Below are 6,572 nucleotides of genomic sequence, written 5' to 3' on the forward strand. Positions count from 1 at the left end.
ACCTGAAGGCAATGGGTGCAAACAACTCAAGGAGAGAGTCAACCTAGAACTAAGGAGAAATTTTGGGACTGTTAAGAACAACCAGTGCAATGGCCTTCAGAAGTTATGGGTGCTCCAACAACTGAACGTTTTTAAGAAGAGATTGGACAACCATTTGTCTGCAATGGAATAGGGTTTCCTGCCTGAGCAGGGGATGGACTAGAAAACCTCCAGGGTCCCTTCCAACTCTGCTGTTGTTAAGTTCTCAAGCCAAGGGATCAGATGCCTTGCACCAGGGGTGGGATTCTTCAGGTTCAGACCGGTTCTGTAGAACTAGTTGTTACGATTCTGCACAGTTCGGAGAACCATCAAATGGTGCCCCTGGCTGGCCCCGCCCTTCTCCGCCCACCCCTCCCTCCCCACCCAGTCACCCCTTAAGGTATTTCTTTTTTTTTTCCTCCCAGCGATCAGCTGTTTCAACGATCAGCTGTGCTGGGATCCCCCTCTCCGTCTTACTTCTTCACCCAGGAGGCTTCCCTGAGGCCCAGGAGGGTGCTGCAAAAAAGGAAGAAGAAGAAGAAGAAGAAGAAGAAGAAGAAGAAGAAGAAGAAGAAGAAGAAGAAGAAGAAGAAGAAGAAGAAGAAGAAGAAGAAGAAGAAGAAGAAGAAGAAGAAGAAGAAGAAGAAGAAGAAGAAGAAGAAGCCATGCCCACCCAGTCACATGGCCATGCCCACCTGGCCACGCCCACCTGGCCACGCCCACAGAACCAGTCATAAAAATATTTGCATCCCACCCCTGCCTTGCACCTCAAAAGCTGGAGACTGGGTCTTGTGGTCTAATTGCAAGCTGGTTACAGAAGCAGAAAAGCGAGAGATAAAATTAATAATGTACCTAAACAAATGTGGAGCTAAGTTACAGAGCGCTGTTTCCAAGGGTTTAACACTGCAAGAGAATTCTGCCCTGGATTGGCACCAACATCTTGTAAAATTGTTGATCAATACCTGAAGTAGAGGCAGTCTTCGACTACTCAACATTTCTATTGCTAAGCGAGACAATTGTAAAGTGAGTTTTGCCCCATTTTATGACCTTCCTTGCCACAGTCGTTAAGTGAATCACTGCACAATTAGTAACACGGCTGTTCGGGGAATCTGGCTTCTGCTTTATTTTGCCTGACAGAAGGTCACAAAAGGTGATCACGTAACCCCTGCAACACTGCAACTGTCATAAATATGGGTCAGTTCAAATTTTGATCACATGACTGTGGGGATGTTGCAGTGGTCATAAGGATGAGGAAGGGAAGGGAATAGGGCAGAGAGGGGAGGGAGGGGAGGGAGGGAGGAGAAAAGAAAGAAAGAAAGAAAGAAAGAAAGAAAGAAAGAAAGAAAGAAAGAAAGAAAGAAAGAAAGAAAGAAAGAAAGAAAGAAAGAAAGAAAGAAAGAAAGAAAGAAAGAAAGAAAGAGGAAGGGAGGAGGAGGGAGGGAGGGAAGGAAGGAAGAGAGAGAAAGAAAGAAGGAAGGAAGGAAGGAAGGAAGGAAGGAAGGAAGGAAGGAAGGAAGGAAGGAAGGAAGGAAGGAAGGAAGGAAGGAAGGAAGGAAGGAAAAGAAAGAAAGAAAGAAAGAAAGAAAGAAAGAAAGAAAGAAGGGAGGGAGGAGAAGAAAGAAAGAGAAAGAGAGAGAGAGAAAGAAAGAAGGAAGGAAGGAAGGAAGGAAGGAAGGAAGGAAGGAGAAGAAAGAATGAAAGAAAGAAAGAAAGAAAGAAGGGAGGGAGGAGAAGAAAGAAAGAAAGACAAAGAGAGAGAGAAAGAAAGGAGGAAGGAGGGAGGGAAGGGAGGGAAGAAGGAAGGAAGAAGGCAAAGGTCATTGAAAAAATAAGGAATCTAAAATATTTATAATGTTTATATTACACTTTTTTGACTCTTAGCTTTCCGTGTTAATAACAAAAGGGTAAATTTCTATTTTAGTTAATGTAGAAGAAGTACTGTACCTTATGTGACAGTATGTTGATTGTGTTAATGTGGATATGACATGTAGTAAGCCAAAGCATTTCCATTGATTGAGATTCTCCACCAAGTCCTTTAGCAAAATTTGAACTGAGTAACGTAAAAGAACGATGAAAGAATTTGCAAAAAAGGTCATTACGGAAAAAAAAGGCCAATCAGTAAAATAGAGTTTCTAATGTTTGCAACACTTTTTGACAATCTTAGCACATCTTGGGCTTTTTTTTTTAATACAGGACATACACTCCCTTCTTTAAATAAATGCTAAAACATAGTTTTCTTCCGGAATGCTCTTTTAAATGCTCAGATGCGACTTTAACTCAGGAAAGGAGGCATTTAGACATCGGTCCGGGTTTGTCGGTTCATGAGCGGTAGGGATTCTCATGGTTGCGCGATCCCTGCCGCGCTAGCCGTTTGGGGCTCCGACCCGGACGGGTGCGGAGCAAGGCTGCCCTGCAGGGGTAGCTGAAGGTAAGGGGATCCGGAGGAAGGGTTTGGGGTGTTGCAGACCCCTCCCATGCCGGCAGAACCCCTTTTACCAGGACGCGTGCAGCGGCGAACCGTAATGGCCGCTACAAAGAAGTTGACAGCCGGGCAAGTATGCGCAGGAGGAAGAAGAGAAAGTTATTGAAAGTGAAAGTTCTTCTTGGTTGACCCAGGGCTTTGAGATTTATCTAATTTAATTCCTGGAAAAGATGGTTTTTGATGATTTTTTCCACAAGAGAAAAAAAGCGGCTATTTTGAGGTGCTGAAGGGAAAGTTTCTCTCCTCCCGACGGAATTAAGCCGAAGGGAGAGGATAAAGAAAATATATAAATTTGGATCTTGTTGGAGGAGATGCCTTGAAGACTTGAGGACAGAAATATAATTTTAACAAGGCTTTAAAATATAGATTTGGACTCTTTTTTTTTATTTGTTTGATACCACCCCTGGAAGAGGAAGGGGAATTTTGGCTTGCTTGGATTTATTGAGGATTGTGGATTTTGGGATTGTTTTGCCTTTCTCTCGGAATATTTGATTGGTGTAAGAAGGAAGAGGAATAAAGAAAAGAAAAGATTTATTTATAATGGCTTTCCTTTTTGAAGACCTGAGGGATGAATATGAGCAAATAAAAGCAGCCTGCAAAGATGGCATGGAAAAAGCTTTTCTATTTCTAGAAATGGCGCTGGTCAATTACCAACAGACAATGGAACAGATGGAAACGGAAGAAGAACAACAAGGAAGAGACGAAGACGCCATCTTCATTGAATCCCAAAACTTATCTAAGGAAGAAGGAAGGAAGAGAGCAAGGAAAATGAAGGACTTAAGATTTAAAAAAACATTTGAGAAAGAAAAATATGATGCAAAATAAATATAATGATAATAAACAAGAGAAAAAGGGAACACAACAGAGGAGGGATCCCAGCAAGGCAGAGGTTAGAAGAAGAAGGGGGGTAGGAAGATTTGGTGGGGGAAGAAAGAAAGGGGAAAGGCGGAGAAAAGCCTCAAAGCTTTAAAATTGGATGGGAGAAAAGGGATCTTTTTAGAGACAAAGGATGAAATATAAATTTCTGTAAGAAAGATTCTGCTAAGGTACAGAAGATGGTATTGTAACATTTATATTTGAAATAGTAAATTAGAATGGTTTAAGATTTAATAAGAAATTAAAATGTTGAAGTTTAAAATTGAAATGTTGAAGTTTTTAATATTGATTGATTTAATAACGATTGATTTTTGAAATGTAATAAAATATCGAAGGAAAGGAGGATACAATGTATTTAAACATTTTTGGTGGATAGAATGTACCAAGCAGAACCAAATTGGGTATTTGTTATGTTGAATGTTAATTTTACTAACTTAGGGGAGGATAGAAAGGCATCATACTCTGATTAGTGATTTCAGGAGAAATTCTTTTTATTATAAGAAGAGATAGAGGGATAATGAATGGGCAAAAGATACAAATTTAATGATTTAATTAAGATGGATTAAATAAGATAGAATTGTGAAGAGTGATATGCGCTATTATTTTAGCCCATGCAAAGAGAGGTAACTGGGCCAAGGTACTTTACTAAAAGATTTTTTTATGTTTGTTTGTGTTTGTTTGTGTTTTATGAGAATATTGGGGAAATTATTGTAGAAAGACAGGGAAAGATTTAATATGTAATGATTTGTTTGTTGTTGAAACTTTTAATAAAACTTGTTTAAAAAAAAAAAAAAAAGGAAAGGAGGCATTTCATCAGGTGCATTGCTTTACACATCCTCAAATAGGTTTTCTTACTTCCTTCTTGAAGTCTTCATTCTGAAAGTTGGACAATGTTATAACAGGATTCCTTAATAATCTGGATCTTTTCCAGTTTTTTTTATGAGATAGAGCCCAGTCCTGAAGACCTCAGACTCAACTTCAAAGATGTCTTCACTTCCTTCTTGAAGTCTTCATTCTGAAAGTTGGACAATGTTATAACAGGATTCCTTAATAATCTGGATCTTTTCCAGTTTTTATGAGATAGAGCCCAGTGGTGGGATGCAGATTTTTTTAGTACCGGTTTTGTGGGCGGGGCTTGGTGGGCGTAGCAGGGAAAGGATACTGTAAAATCTCCATTCCCTCCCCACCCCACTAACCTGCTGTCAGGGTTCCAGAAAAACCCAACTCCAATTAAAAACTCCGAGACAGGCATTTTCTCAAAGTTTCCTTTTATTAGAGTAGTTATACTGGCATATCTGGGAAAACCCGAATTGGAGAGTTCCGGGTTTTCCCTTAGTAATTCAAAAGTCAAAACCCAACCCCTGCACCCATCAGTCCATCACATGGTCCGACGATCACCAACCATCCCAACTTTATTTATTTATTTATTTATTTGATTTGTCAATCTCTTACAAAATAATAGATAGGTATATAAGTGCCCGATATACGACTTTTTGCCTGAAAACATGCAAGTGGGGTCAGCTTTATCCGTCCTGCCGGCGGATGCTTGTTGGAAAATAAAAGAACCAATAGGACCCCAGGGCCGCTCACCCGCTTCGCCCGCCTCCGCCCAGCCTTCCTGCTCTTCCACGCCCCTGGCACTGCCTAGCCCCGGGGATTTCTGGAGGCGCCGGTGGTGGTGGGGTCGCCTTATCAGCGCTCTTAGGAAACACGGTAAATTTGTGAATACATGAAATGGTCGTATAGAAAAAAAGAACAATAGGACGACAGGCTAATGGTTAACGCCCCTAGTTAAAGTTTTTGGGGTTTGGGGAAGAAACCACAGAGTCAGGAGAGTATTCCAGACATTGACCACTCTGTTGCTGAAGTCGTATTTCCTGCAATCGAGTTTGGTGCGGTTTACCTTGAGTTTGTATCTATTGTGTGCTCTTGTATTGTTAAGGTTGAAGCTGAAGTATTCATTGACAGGCAGGACATTACAATGTATAATTTTATATACTATACTTATATCAGACCAAAGGCGTCATAGTTCTAGGTTGTCTAGGTCTAGAATTTCAAGTCTGGTGGCATAAGGTATTCTGCAATGAGTAGAGGAGCGGAGAACTCTTCTTGTGAAATATTTCTGGACTTTCTCCACTGTATTAATATCAGATATGTAATGCGGGTTCCAGACTGATGAGCTGTATTCAAGTATTGGACTAGCAAAAGTTTTGTATGCTCTAGTTAGTAGTGTGATATTACCTGAGAAAAAGCTATGCAGGATTAGGTTAACAACTCTTAATGCCTTTTTGGCTATGTAATTACAGTGGCCTCTAGCATTTAGATCATTAGAAATGAGTACTCCAAGGTCCTTGACAGAGTTTGGATCATCAACAAGGTCTTGACTATTCAGCCTGTATTTTAATTTCTGATATTTTTTTTTTGCCAATATGTAGGACAGAGCATTTATTTGTTGAGATTGAAGTTGCCATTTGTTTGACCATTCTGATACATAGTCGAGGTCTTTTGAAGGGTAGCAGTATTGTCTGTGGTGTTAAGTAGCTTTACACCATCAGCTAAAAGAACACCGTTGCTCTTAATATGATCACAGAGGTCATTTATGTAGAGTATGAAGAGAATTGGTCCACTGCCTTGGGGGACACCACTGTTGACAGGTACAGAATTTGATAGGACACTCCCAATTTTGACCATTTGTTGTCTGTTTGACAGGAATGCTTCTATCCAGTTATGCAGGTGTCCAGAGATACCATAAGATTTTAGTTTTAAGAGTAGTTTGTCTTGTACCACTGAATCAAAGGCTTTACACAAGTCTATGTAAATTGCGTCTATTGTTTTGCCCTGATCAAGTTGTGTAGTCCATATGTTTTTGCAGTGTAAGTGTTGCAGATTACAGGATAGTTTTTTTCTGAAACCAAATTGTTTGTTAGAGAGTAGGTTGTTTGTCTCTAAGTGGAGGATAATGGATTGGTTAATAATTGATTCCATGACTTTACAGGTGACGCAGCATAAAGAGATTGGTCTGTAATGTTCAACTAGGCTGGGGTCTCCCTTTTTGAAGATAGGGATGACTGTGGCTTGTGACCATAGTTTTGGCAAGGAGCTGGTCCTGAAAGATTATGCTTAGAGGTTCTGCTATGGCAGTGGATAGCTTTTTTAAGAAGTAGGCACATATTCCGTCTGGTCCAATAGATGGTTT

The sequence above is a fragment of the Notechis scutatus genome, chromosome 4, assembly GCF_049901735.1.
Source record: "Notechis scutatus isolate UNSWTSFEM ecotype Mainland chromosome 4, rNotScu1.2, whole genome shotgun sequence".
Lineage (NCBI taxonomy): Eukaryota > Metazoa > Chordata > Lepidosauria > Squamata > Elapidae > Notechis > Notechis scutatus.